The 15,144-nt window shown below is 37.6% G+C and overlaps 1 protein-coding gene across 1 annotated transcript in view; it reads left to right on the plus strand.

Moving 5' to 3' along the window:
- The window catches only part of SPTLC2 (serine palmitoyltransferase long chain base subunit 2), a 112,620-nt gene that overhangs the window by 75,631 nt on the left and 21,845 nt on the right, over positions 1-15,144 (plus strand). The gene's annotated exons all lie outside the window — the stretch shown is intronic.

The raw sequence follows: 15,144 nt of genomic DNA on the forward strand, positions 1-15,144 counted from the left end.
TCTTGCTGTATGAAAATATGCAATTCGGGGTCAGCCTGTTAAGGATTCAAATACAGAATTTTAATACTCCCTTTTTTTTTTTTTTTTTGGCCGCACCGTGCGGCTTGCAGGATCTTAGTTCCCCAACCAGGGATTGAACCCGGGCCCACGACAGTGAAAGTGCTGAGTCCTAACCCTTTAATACTACGTTTAAATGAATTTACCTTTTCATTCATTCTTGTTTTGTTTATAGAAGCAATACATGCTCATTTTCAAAAACCCAACTATATGTCACAGAAAATAAACAGGAATAACCAGTGTCAGTTATTTGGCATATAGTCTACAGATTTCTTTTGCACGCATATATATACACATATATACAAATAATATACATATATACAAATAATAATTTTATTCGCGTTACTTTTAGCAGTGGCACATAAATAACACCACAGGATTAGAAGAGTTTTGACTAGTAGTCATTTATGGGAGGGAAGAAAATGAGGATATTAATTGCCTATTTAGCAGTTTTGGAGGACAGTTTCATTCTAGGGTTGTTAGAATTTACTCCATAATTTTGGCAAGAACAAAAAGCTGATGAGTTGTGCTAGGATACTTCCCCTCCCACACAGTGTTTAATGGTGCCTACGAATAACAAAAGATAAGGAAGTCACATTGTGAGAGGTCTGTCAGCTTGTGAATCCAACATAAATGGGGACTCTGACAAAGCATAAAAGAACTGACAATATTTAAAACAAAAAGTCATAAAAATTATAATCATCTTCATCAGTTCATTTAGTCCCATGGAATTAATTCATGGTTTTGATCTTTTGTTAACAGTTTTATGAAGTCATCCATTTCTAAGTTAGAATTCTATAAATTCTTACCCTGGCATGGTTAGAGATCTGATGACAGTGCAGTTGACAAGGAAATTGGGTTATTTCTGTGACATACAATATTTTAAGATAACTAGAATTATGACTGATAACATTATTTCAGGACATACCAGATTTCTAGGAATTTCACATAGTTTCTGAAATATTTATAACATATATCTATACAGACATACAATAAAGAAGGTTTAGTATTACTTATTTGGAAATGCTTCCCATGTAATTTAATATATGAAATAAGCCTAGTTAGCTTAACATATCCCTTTTTATAAGGAGAGAACCAATCTTTGAGATATTTCAGGGGCCTTGAAATAATATTTCAGAGTTACTTCTAAGTCAAAAAAGGCTTTATTTAAAATTTTATTTTTGAAATTTGTCAAAAATATCAAAAGTTTTAAAAATACTTCGTCAAATAGGATCATAGGTCACTGTGGAACAATGCTCAGTTATCCATTTAATCAAAGTGACAAAGATTTCACAGGCAATTTTTTTTTTTTTTTTTTTTTTTTTTTTTGCTGTATGCTGGCCTGTCACTGTTGTGGCCTGTCACTGTTGTGGCCTCTCCTGCTGCGGAGCACAGGCTCCGGACGCGCAGGCTTAGCAGCCATGGCTCACGGGCCCAGCCGCTCCACGGCATGTGGGATCTTCCCGGACTGGGGCACGAACTCGTGTCCCCTCCGTCGGCAGGCGGACTCTCAACCACTGCGCCACCAGGGAAGCCCTCTCAGGCAATTATTGAAGGTTATATATTTAGTACTGTGCAAAACTTAGCTCTTTTAATATTGAGAGGACTAGGTTTACTTAAATAATCAAAGATCTGATAAAGACAACATAGAACGTAAGTGATTATTTTGACAAAACATAAGATCTGTCTTTTATAATCTTACTATCAAGAGCAGACGAATAGGGGAAAAAACGCTCGTCCTTTTAACCTAAGGAGGAACCAAATTTTAATTTTGCACCAGCTTACTCTTCGTTGCGGTGCGCAGGCTTCTCATTACAGTGGCTTCTCTTGTTACGGAGCATGGGCTCTAGGCACACGCGCTCAGTAGTTGTGGCTCATGGGCTGTAGAGTGCAGTCTCAGTAGTTGTGGCGCACGGGTTTAGTTGCTCCGCGGCATGTGGGATCTTCCCGGACCAGGGCTCGAACCCGTGTCCCCTGCATCGGCAGGCGGACTCTCAACCACTGCGCCACCAGGGAAACCTGGCATGTGGGATCTTAGTTCACCAACCAGGGATCAAACCCGCATCCCCTGCATTAGAAAGCGGATTCTTAACCACTGGACCACCAGGGAAATCCCTGGAAGCAGTAGTCTTGATATACTTAATTTTAGACCTTTAGACTCCAAAAATACTTGTTTCCCAAAATTGTTTTGTTTCTCTAAAGTTTTTAGCCTTTTCCATTTGTTTCCCCTCAAACCTGCTTTTTCTTTTGTGTTCCCTATTTCAGATAATGGCATCTTTTATTCATGAAGTTGTCCGAAGAAGAGATCATTATTATATTTTCTCTCCTTTTTTATTCCATATATTTAATCACCAGAGCCTGTGGATTATGCCTGCTTAATGTCTTGAACTTCTCTACTTCACTGTAATCCCCACTGTTATTTATTTTACTTAGACTCCTGTCTACTTTCACCTGGATTTAATAACCAGTTAGAGGGATCAGTCAAGCGAAAAATGGTTTAGAAGGATTCAGATAATGAACAATGCTGAAAATTAGGAATAGGAGCTATCCATGCAGAGTACCAGTAAAAAACCTTTCTTGAGTACTCTAGTTCACATTGGTTTCTCCCACCTTTCAAGATTCATTCTTTCATTAAATGTTTATTTAGCATTTTCTATGTGCTTTAAGCATTGGTAACAGTTTAGTCTACCTTCAAAATATATCCTCCCTCCACTTTTTACACCTATTGCTGTCACCCTAGTCCAAACCACAGTCATCTCTCCAGTGCTCTCTCTGCTTCTGTCTTTGACTCTCTTCTAAATGTATCACTCAGGGTGATCCTGTTGAAGCATAGGAGGTCATGCCAGTCTTGTTTTAAGAACTCTCTCAGAGGGCTTCTGCTTCTTAAAGTCAGAGTCTTAACATGAAGACCTATGAGGCCCTTCTGATTTGGCCCTCTGGACTTCCCTGGTGGCGCAGTGGTTAAGAATCCGCCTACCAATGCAGGGGACACGGGTTCGAGCCCTGGTCCAGAAAGATCACACAGGCCGCGGAGCCACAATTGTGGCCTGTGTGCCACAACTACTAAGCCTGTGCCCTGGAGCCCGTGAGCCACAAGTACTGAGCCCACATGCCACAGCTACTGAAGCCCATGTGCCTAGAGCACATGCTCTGCAGTAAGAGAAGCCACCAGAATGAGAAGCCAGCGCACCACAAGGACGAGTAGCCCCCGCTCGCCACAACTAGAGGAAGACCGTGCAGCTACAAAGACCCAGCACAGCCAAAAATAAATAAGTAAAATAAATAAATTTACGATTTGGCCCTTTGTTGACCTCCTTTGGTCCCACTCTTCCCTGCGTGGCTCGCTCAGCTCCAACCAGACTGGCTTACTTGGTCCTTGGAAATGCAGGTGTGCTTTGCTTTTGGGTCTTGACGCTTTATGGAGGCAGCGCTTGAGCAGAATGAGTGCTTGAGTGAGGCGTTCATCTTTTTTGTTGTCTGTCCCCCATACTGGAATGTAAGCTCGTAGCAGGCAGGGGTTTTTGTGTCTTTTATTCGATACAGTCTACCCAGGGCCTAGAGCAGGGTCTGGCACATAATAGATGGGTGCTCAGGATAGATTTGTCTAGCGTGTGCTTACCCAGCACGTAATGTATTCTCCCCTTTCTGTGTAGTCTTCCTGGTGAGACTTTTGCCTTTGGTGTAATGGCTATCATACCACTTTTGTATCTCCCGTATCTCTAGCAAATGTATACTGAAATAAACGAAATCTTTATTATTTAATTATTTTTATGTACAAGATTTCTGTTTTTTAAAAAATAGTTTTATATCTTAAAGTTAGGCTGCCCTGAGGCTTAAAAAATGTTAGTAGCCCCTAAATTCAGCTTCTTTAAGTTTCTCTGAGAAATCCTGAAGCATATACACAACTGCTGTACATGCAGGGTTTTTTAAAAACTCTTACTTGATAGACTTACCAATATAAATTGGTCATCTTTCTCAAATATGAGCACTTTTGTTTTAATTGACAATATTGAATGTGATGAAAGAGTTCATCATTTATATGGAGTAAGTAATAAGATGCGGAACAAATTTACATGTTCTGTTGAGTTTTATAGATGTGCATATTTATTTTTATAAAAATGGTAGCCGTTATAATAGGGATTCAAAATTCAGTTGGTTTCCACTGGGCTCCGCAAAATTTCAGAGATTACAGAATAATTCTTATTACTGTTGGTGTCAAATCTAAGTGTTCACTTGCCAACCCACTTCCCCTTTCTTGGAAGAAGTAAAAGTTATTTTTGGAACTCTGATTTCCTGACTAATTGGAGTCAGGAATCCCAGCAATTCCCCCTATTAAAGGATATGCAAATGTCCCATAGCTCTCCTAAAAGGCATTCTTACAGTAGGCAGTCTGAACCAGATGTGTTAGTAATACTTGGTGCCACCTTTTATCAGCCTATCTCTCCCTCTCTCCCTCCCTCTCTCTCTCTCTCTCTCTCTCTCTCTCTCTCTCTCTCTCTCTCTCTCTCTCTCTCTCTCTCTCTCGACAAAGTATGTATAAGAAAAACTGATACTAAAACATCCTAGGAAAAAATAACTTTATGGGAATGAAAGTAGATGCACAGATGAAAAATAAATATTTTTTGCCCAGTATTGTCTGATTTGTACGTTCATTCATATGATTTTTTAAAAATTTTACTTATGTATTTATTTTTGGCTGCATTGAGTCTTCGTTGCTGCACGTGGGCTTTCTCTAGTTGCGGTGAGCGGGGGCTACTCTTTGTTGTGGTGCGCGGGCTTCTCACTGTGGTGGCTTCTCTTGTGGAGCACTGGCTCTAGGCACCTGGGCTTCAGTAGTTGTGGCACACAGGCTCAGTAATTGTGGCTCACAGACTCTATAGAGTGCAGGCTCAGTAGTTGTGGTGCACAGACTTAGGTGCTCCATGGCATGTGGGATCTCCCCGGACCAGGGATCGAACCCGTGTCTCCTGTATTGGCAGGCAGATTCTTAACCACTGCGCCACCAGGGAAGTCCCCATAGGATTTTTTTTTTAAAAGGAAAGAAAGGAAGGGCCAATCCCTTTATGCTTTCATTTCCTGCCTCAGGGCAAGGGCTTTAACTCCAAAGTGCTGTTTTTATAACACTTCCCCTGTCTTACAAATTCCTGGAACACCCAGCACTAAAAAGTTTGGGTTTTTTTTAGATTTGTCTTAAACAACAAAGGCTAAGAGGAAAATGCTTGAGCCCACCCCTGTAATGTCTAGATGGTTCTGTTTTGGTTTTGTTTTTTAAGTAAAACGGTGATTATTAAATGGTAGTTAGATATACTTAAGATTATAAAATGAGAGATCAGACATTTAACCTCATTCCAGTTTTCTTTCCAGTTTATTTCCCAAATAATTAAAATTTATTTTTTTTGAAGTATTTACATGGATACAGTGAAGTGCAGAAATCTTAAACATACAGTTTAGTGAATAATGCACACTTGTCTAATCACCACCCAGATCATGTTGTAGAACATTTTCAGTATCCCAGATTATCTTGTACCTCTTCCCAATTCATTCCTCCTTGCCAAAGATAACCATTATTTTGACTTCTATCACTATATATTAGTTTTGCCTGTTCTTGAACTTCATGTAAATGGAATCTTACCTACAATACAGTACACACAATCACTCTTGAATTTAGTGTATTTTATCCATCATATGTCTTTGAGATTCATTCACATATTTTGGTGAAACAATAATTCATTTTCATTGCTGTCCAGTATCCCATTGTTTGCATATATCACAGTTTTTTCATTCTGCTGATGGAAATTGGGTTATTTCCTGATTTGGGCTGTTATTAAGAGTGACATTCTTACCCGTGCCATTTGGTACATAACTCTGTTGGGTATATGTACTTAGGAATGAAATTGCTGGGTCATAGAGTAGGCATATCTTTAGGTTCAGCATATATTGCCATTTTTAACAAAGTACCAGTTTACAGTCTCTCACTGGCAATGTATTGTTCCATATTTTTTGCCAACACTTGTAACCTTTCAACTACTTTAAAAACATTCCATTCCCATTAGGGGAAATTAGAAATGGAAGTAGAAAAAAAGAGAAACATTATTTATTCTTACTCCAAATTAGGAACATATCATTTTATATTTAATGTGTTTATTCATTTCCTCCTTTTGCCCTATCTTCCCAGCTCAATTCAGTATTTTGAGAATATTTACGTAATTCCACCCAAGGAAAAAAATATACAGAAATGAACAGGACGAAGACCTAAATAAATGGCAGGATATCTGTGCTCATGGGTTGGAAGACTTACTATGGTTAAGGTAGTGATACTCCTCAAATATGTAGATTCAACAACATACCTATCAAAATCCCAGCTGCCTGTTTTTAGAAATAGGCAAGCTAATCCTAAAAATCATGTGGAAAAACAAGAGACCCAGAATAGCCAAATCGTCTCGGAAAAAAAACAAAATTGAAGGACTCACATGTCCCAAAGCTGTAGTGACAAGACATTGTCATCCTGGCATAAGTATAGATATATAAACCGTGAAATAGAACTGAGAATCCAGAGGTAAACTTTTCTATTTATGGTTAGTTGGTATTCAGGACAATTCATTGGGGAAAGAATAGTCTTTTAAAAAAATGATTCTCGGACAACTGGATATCCACGTGCAAAGGAATGATGTTGGATCCGTACCTCACACCATATATAAAAATAACTCGAAATGGATCACAGGCCTAAATGTAAGAGCTAAATTTATAAAACTCTTATTTTTTTTTTTTTTTTGGCCATGCTGCGCGGCATGTGGGATCTTAGTTCCCCGACCAGGGATCAAACCCGTGCCCCCTGAACTGGAAGCGCAGAGTCTTAACCACTGGACTGTCCCTAAATTTATAAAACTCTTAGAAGAAAACATAGATGTAAAATTTTCATGATTGTGGATTAGACAGTGGGGTTTCTTAGTTATGACACCCAAGAGAACAAGCAACCAAAGAAAAAAATAGATAAATTGGACTGAATCAAAATTAAAAGCTTTTGTTCTTTAAGGGACACTCTAGCAAGATAGTGAAAAGACAGCCCTCAGAGTGGGAGGAAATTTTGCAAACCATATATCTAAAAAGGGTCTAGTGTCCAGAATATATAAAGAACTTTTACAACTCGAATTAAACAACTCAATTTAAAAATGGACGGGACTTCCCTGGTGGCGCAGTGGTTAAGAATCCGCCTGCCAATGCAGAGAACACGGGTTCGAGCCCTGGGCCAGGAAGATCCCACATGCCACAGAGCAGCTAAACCCGTGTGCACAACTACTGAGCCTGTGCTCTGGAGCCCGTGAGCCACATCTGCTGAAGCCAGCACTCCTAGAGCCCGTGCACCGCAACAAGAGAAGCCACTGCAATGAGAAGCCCACACACCACAACAAAGAGTAACCCCCACTCACTGCAACTAGAGAAAGCCCACGTGCAGCAACGAAGACCCAACACGGCCAAAAATAAATAAACAGATAAATAAAAGCAATCATTAAAAATAAATAAATAAAATAAAAATGGGCAAAGAGGGCTTCCCTGGTGGCGCAGTGGTTGAGAGTCCACCTGCCGATGTAGGGGACACGGGTTCGTGCCCCGGTCCGGGAAGATCCCACATGCCATGGAGAGGCTGGGCCCATGAGCCATGGCCGCTGAGCCTGCACATCCAGAGCCTGCGCTCCGCAACGGGAGAGGCCACAGCGGTGAGAGGCCCGCGCACTGCAAAAAAAAAAAAAAAAATGGGCAAAGAATTCGAATAGACACTTCTCCAAAGAATATACACAAATGGCCAAAAAGCACAGAAGAATAGATGGTCAACCTATTAGTCATTAAGAAAATGCAAATGAAAACCACAAAATCCCACTTTACACCCACTAGGATGGCTAAAATAAAAAAGATAAACAATAACATTGTTGGTGAGGATCTAATAAAATGGAATACTCCCATATTACTGACAGGAATGTAAAATAACCCAGCCATTTTGGAAAACAGTTTCCAGTTCCTCAAAAAGTTAAATATATAGTCACCATATGACCCAGAAATTCTATTGTTAGGTATATACCCAACAGAATTGAAAACATATGTCCACATGACAACTTGCACAGGAATGTTTATAGCAGCATTATCCATGATAGCCAAAAATCAAAAACAACCCAAATGTGCATCAGCTCATGAATAAATAAACAAAATGTGGTATATTTGTACAAGAATATTATTCGGCCATAAAAAGTAATGAAGTACTCATACATGCTACAACATGAATGAAACTTGAAAACGTTATGTTAAGTGAAAGAGGCCAGTACAAAAGGTCACATATTATATGATTCCATTTATATGAAATGTCCAGAATAGATAAAAACTACCGAATTGTACATTTTAGAAGGATGAATTTTAAAGGATGTGAATTATATCTCAATTAATAATAATAATTGAGGTGAAAAACTCCAAAGAGTAGAGGAACTGGGGAGTAAATTTTATTATATATAAGCTATATATGTAGTTTATAAATACAAGTAATTATATATATCTTATATATAAATATATAAATTACACATGCAATTATATATTATATGTAAGCTATAATAATTTGTAACAGTCCAGTTAATGAAATAGAAGTAAAATTCCAGAAAGGAATCCAAACATATATAAAGAAAGGGCCTACTGAATAAAGGCCCTACTTAACCATAAGTATATGGTACTTTTAATATACTGTTAATCAGTTAGCTTGTATTTTTATATTAGGTTTTCCTAGGTGTGGTTTTGTACTCTAAATATATCAAATTGCCCCACGTTTATATCCTCCTCTAGAATAAATGTGGTAATTGAATCTAAGGGACGTAAAAACATGCCCCAAATCATATAGCTAATGCATCTCCAACTCAGGTTTAAGGATACAAAAGAAAAGAAATCCATGGTTCCTATAAAGAAATAACAGGGCCAATAGGAGTTCTCAACCAACCAGCAACAGTGCTGCCTTCCTAAGGCACATTTGGAAGAGTCTAGGGGCATTTTTGATTGTCACAGACTGGGCTATGGAGAGATGTTATTGGCATTTATTGCCGAGAGGCCAGTGATTCTAAATGTTCTACAGGGCACTGGACAGCCTTAACAACAAAGAATTGTTATGCCCCAAATGCCAATAGCAGTCTTATTGAGAAACACTGGCAATGATTGACCAGAATTTTGTAGGATGCCCCCTTTTGGAAGATGGGGGAATGACAGAAATCTTACAGTGGAAATTGGGAAGAAGAATGCAGGATGAAAGGAAGTCTCTGGGCACCACATCTTTTCCTGAGAGCAGAGCCAGATAATTAATTTTTATTTTATATTGGAGTATAGTTGATTTACAATGTTGTGTTAGTTTCAGGTGTACAGCAGAGTGGTTCAGTTATACATAGTGTTTCAAGTGTACAAGCTGTTAAGTTTATTTAGGTCCCATTTGTTTATTTTTGTTTTTATTTCCATTAGTCTAAGCGGTGGATCTAAAAAGATATTGCTGTGATTTATGTCAAAGAATGTTCTGCCTATGTTTTACTCTAAGAGTTTTATAGTATCTGGTTTTACATTTATTTTAGGTGTTTAATCCATTTTAGTTTATTTTTGTGTATGGTATTAGAGAATCTTCTAATTTCATTCTTTTACATGTAGCTGTCCAGTTTTCCCAGCACCACTTATTGAAGAGCTTATCTTTTCTCCTTCGTTGTAGATTAATTGACCATAGGTGCATGGGTTTATTTCTGGGCTTTCTATCCTGTTTCATTGTTCTGTAAGTCTGTCTTTGTGCCAGTACCATACTGTTTTGATTACTGTAGCTTTATAGTATAGTTTGAAGTCAGAGAGCCTGATTCCTCCAGATCCATTTTCCTTTCTCAAGATTGCTTTGGCTATTCAGGGTCTTTTGTGTCTCCATACAAATTTTAAGATTTTTTTTGTTCTAGATCTGCAAAGAGTGCCCTTGGTAATTTGATAGTGATTTCATTGAATCCGTAGATTGCCTTGGGTAGTATAGTCATTTTGACAATATTGATTTTTCCAATCCAAGAACATGGTGTATCTTTCCATCTGTCTGTGTCATCTTCAGTTTCTTTCATCAGTGTCTTACAGTTTTTGGAGTACAGGTCTTCTGCCTCCTTAGGTAGGTTTATTCCTAGGCGTTTTATTCCTAATATTTCCTTTTAGTCAGTTCTACTTAATATAGAAGCCAAAGTGGATCAATGAGTAGTGGTTAAGACAACAGTCTGAAACCAGAAGAATCAGAGAGTTCAAATCCTGGTTCTTCCACTTGGAATTACATAACCTCTTCGGGTGTTAGGTTAGTTTCCTCAGCTGCAAAATAATTCTTAGAGTTGCCTCTGTTTCCAAAAGTGAGAGATGAGAATGTCTACTAATAGTCTGTTCTTCTCAGAAATTACGGATGTGGTGTATGAAAGATGCTGTGGTTTTAAGTGTTGAGCAAGAAAGGAATTTGAATTCTTCTTCTTAGCCCAGGTTTACTTGTCTCTTTTGAAAGTGTCATTGTGATTGCATCTGAGATTTTCTGCCATGCCAACTATTTACAGTTCTTGGAGCTGCTATAACAGCAGTAATTAAGGCACACCTAACTCCTCCTTTGCATAAGCCCAGAGTACTTCCAGCTGAGAAGGAGATGGAGCTGTTGTCCTAATATTGGATTTAGATATAGTACCACTAGTGCAAGAGGATGCCAAGTTCGTTTAAATTAATATAAATCAACACGTTCGTCCATTCACTTATGGAAGACTATAAAGTAGTATCTTATCAGGAAGTAAGGCTGGTTAGTAGTTGACTTGGTAATATTTAGAGATATAATAACTGAAGCTAAATATAATTTTCCCCTGATTAGAAATTGCTTTACCGGCAAAAGGAAAATGAAGAAGAATTTATTGAGCCTGGCACTGTGCTTACTATGTTACATGGTTTCTTTGCTTTAAAGGGAGTCAGTACTAGAAGCTTCCATAATTACTTTGGAAATAGCCTTTGAAAACATAGTTTGCATGTGATTTGAGTTACCTGATACTATAAAGACTTGTATAAGAAGTCTTCAAGATATAAGCTCCAGTTTTAGATATCAATGGAGACGTGTTTAACATAGGCAGAGTAAACACTGAGGATGTCTGAGTTTATTCTATTTTTTTAAAGAAGATGCTTTCCAAGAGAAAAACCACAGGAGTGAAACATGTTCCTTTTCACTCTGCAGTATAGTCCAACCAAAGTAAAATATTAGAAAAAGTAACCTTCCAGATAGTAAAAATAAGTCTTTGGACAGATGAATAAACTGAAAGATTGATAGTTAAGTTCAATTCTTAGACATAAAGTATTAAAGAGATATTATGTGAAGTATCCATAATGTAATGTCTTTGATAGTATAAATTAGAAGAAGGCGATGGGTAGTATTTTTCCATATTTTATCCTGCCTTATGTCCCATAACTCCTAATTAATGCTGAAAGCTAACTGAAACCATTCTTGGGGCTATGTATTCTGTTTTGGGAACCCTAAACTGAGAAAACCCGTATGTGCTTTGATATTATGACGTTTAAGAAGAAGTGGGGAGGGGGGAAGAAGCTCTTCAGTTTCAAATTCTTCTAGCCCATTATGATTAATTGGAGAGTATAAGTCTGAGGAATAGCAGTAACTTTATTTTATTTTTCCCAGGAAGGCAGATTATATCAGCATATCCAGGAAATCTAAGAAGATTAGGAGCTGTGTAATGGAGTATAATGTGAGTTAGGGGATCAACTCTGACTGAACATCAGTCATATTTGTGTCCTTTATTTTGAAAGATTTTGGTTAACACCGGAAATGTTTTTTTTGAAGTTGCAGACTCAAACTCATTTTGCTGATTATAAGTTATATAAAAGCTCATCAGCTAAATTGAAAGTTATATTGCTGTGTAAACAGGTGAGTACTTGCTATATTTTTTGAAGCCTGAGTTCTGAGTAGTTAGCACTAATGCCATTTAAGACAGAATATCTGCTACCTTTTGTATTTCTTGTTTTGTGCATAGATCTTATCTTTTTTTTTTTTTAACTGGCCCTGAGACTTCAGAAAATTTTTATCTCATAGAACACCATCTGTTCTGATTAGTAACTGTCTGGGAGGGCTTACAGAATTTTATTTGAGTAATAACAGAGTAGTTCCTTCAAACCCTAAGATTACAAGCCTGAGAACCCAGAGAAATCTGGATTAAGACTTGGTAAAAATATTTCTTTTGAAAATGTCTGGAATGCAGTTAGTACAACTGCAAATCTGTTTAGCAGTGGTTAATAAATATAACTCTCTTTGTAATTCTGTATTGTAAAAGTGATTTAAAGTTATCAATATATAATGGTTATCAATACGTAGATAATTGTGCTGTTCCTTCTACCTCCATCTTCCACCCTTTTTAGGCTTTCTATTTCCTTAAAAGAAATAATGATGCCATCATTATTTCTTAAAACTAATGATGCCATCACAACCTATTGATCCATCATATTCATTACTTCCCTCCTTAGCATAAAATTTATTACAAGAAGTTGAGGACTAAAAAATGACCAGTTAAAGTTATCTGCTGCATTTTCTGGGACATTAACTACACATATGTGTTTACTTTTCTCTCTTTCATGCCAGGCTGTAGGTTTTAATTGAAGAGATTCTAAAAATGGCTTCGTTCTAACAAATTGTATTAAGGAATTCCAGAAGGACAGCCAACACAGTAAGGTTCATTTGTGAACTTCAAGAGAATCAGTACCGAGGTTTTCTCTAAATTGCTTTTACGCTTTTTATCACCCTTAAAAGTAAAGATTTATGTTTGAAAAGTAGAGAAGAATGCTGATCTCTTACATTACCATCTGTGTTCTCTCTGAGGCAAGGATAAAGACCTTTTAAGAGTTAGTATCTTTTTTTTTAATATATTTTATTTATTTTTGGCTGCACTGGGTCTTTGTTGCTGTGCGCGGGCTTTCTCTAGTTGCGGCGAGTGGGGGCTACTCTTCGTTGTGGCGTGCGGGCTTCTCATTGTGGTGGCTTCTCTTGTTGTGGAGCACGGACTCTAGGCGCTCAGGCTTCAGTAGTTGTGGCATGTGGGCTCAGTAGTTGTGGCTCGCGGGCTCTAGAGCACAGGCTCAGTAGTTGTGATGCACGGGCTTCGTTGCTCCGCAGCATGTGGGATCTTCCCGGGCTAGGGCTCGAACTTGTGTCCCCTGCACCTGAAGGCAGATTCTTAACCACTGCGCCACCAGGAAAGCCCAGTATCTTTTTTTTTAACAAGGCTAACCTTTCTTTGTTTTTAAGTTTGTGTTAGACCAAATACTTGCTGCAGCTCTGCAGTAAGAAAACTCTTTAGAACTGAGCTAGCAGATTGGACTTAAGTACCATGCTTCTTGTATTAATATTAACTGGTATTTTATATGATATTTAATTCAAAATGGGTAACAGTGTTGTCTTTAAAATTCAGTGTCACTTCAGGAATAAGGGACAACCACTTTCCCAATACGTATAACTGCAAAAGCTTACTGATTTGTAAGTAACTTAACTTGGCTGCTTTTCCTATTATTATCTTTGAAATTATTAGGTTGAATCAGAAGAAATCGCCTTTTTAAGGTCAAAAATAGTCAAATATTGGCAGTTTCGTGGTTCAGCCTAGTAGTTTTGTTGGATAAACAGACCACTTAATTTCTGGGATTCACTATGACCACTATTTCTAATTGAGTTTGCTTCTTTCTCCAGCACTGGTCTTGATTCTCCCCCTCAGTCTTTATTCCCTACTCACCAGTGATGATTGCAGTTTGCTATTCCAGATGAGTTTATTGGAAGAACTACTTTCCACTTGTCTCATACTTGCCTTGTGTCTTAGGCTCCTTCACCCATTCATCCCTATCCTATTCATTGCTAGTAAGTGCCGTTTAAAAAGTAAAATACAGATATTGTTACCCAATAAAGGGTTAAACACTTTAAAGTTTGAAAAGTACATAATTTCTTGCTGTGGTTTAGAAGAAAAAGCGCTAAACAGGAGTCAGAACCTTGATCTTCCTCCTACTGAATGAAAAGCCTTAGAGAAAGTAGTTTAACATTTATGGGCCTGTTTCTTTGTGTATAAAGTATAAATACAGTTTACCTGTGAACAACAGAGGTTTAAACTGCCCGGGTCCACTTACATGTAGATATTTTTCAACAGTAAATGCTGCAATACTACGTGGTCCCTGGTTGGTTGAATCTGCAGACCTCAGCTATGGAGGGCCGACTCTAAATTATATGTGGATTAAGGGTCAACTGTAGTACATTCTTTTACCATATCCACCTAAAGCAGTTAGAAGCAAATGAAACTGAGCTGTTAGTTGCTAATTATAGTAATTCTTCCCTTATTTGGGCATGACTAAGATGCTTAAATAAATATTTAGGAGAAAATTTTTTTAATTGAAGTATAGTGGATTTATAATATTGTGTTAGTTTCAGGAGTATAGCACAGTGATTCATTATTTTTGCAGATTATATTCCATTATAGGTTATTATAAGATAATGGGTATAATTCCCTGTGCTATACAGTAAATTCTTTTGCTTATCTATTTTATGTATAGTAGTTTATATCTGTTAATCCCATACTTTTAATTTGTCCCTCTCCCCTTCCCTCTCTCCTTTGGTAACCATAAGTTTGTTTTCTAAGTCTGTAAGTCTATTTCTGTTTTGTAGATAAGTTCATTTGTATCATTTTTTTAGATTCCACATATAAGTGATATCATATGATATTTGTCTTTCTCTGTCTGAACTTAGTATGATAATCTCTAGGTCCATCCATGGTGCTGCAAATGGCATTAGTTCTTTTTTAATGGCTGAGTAATATTCCACTGTGTGTGTGTGTATACACAAACACACACACTTGCACACACACATCTTTGTCCATTCATCTGTCGATGGACGTTTAGGTTGCTTCCATGTCTTGGCTGTTGTAAATAGTGCTGTGAATACTGGGGTGCATGTATCTTTTAGAATTAGAGTTTTCGTCTTTTCCAGATATATGCCCATATAAGTGATACCGTATAGTATATGTCTTTCTTTGTCTGACTTATTTAACTAAGCATAAT

This window comes from Delphinus delphis, chromosome 2, assembly GCF_949987515.2.
Source record: "Delphinus delphis chromosome 2, mDelDel1.2, whole genome shotgun sequence".
NCBI classification, from domain to species: Eukaryota; Metazoa; Chordata; class Mammalia; order Artiodactyla; family Delphinidae; genus Delphinus; species Delphinus delphis.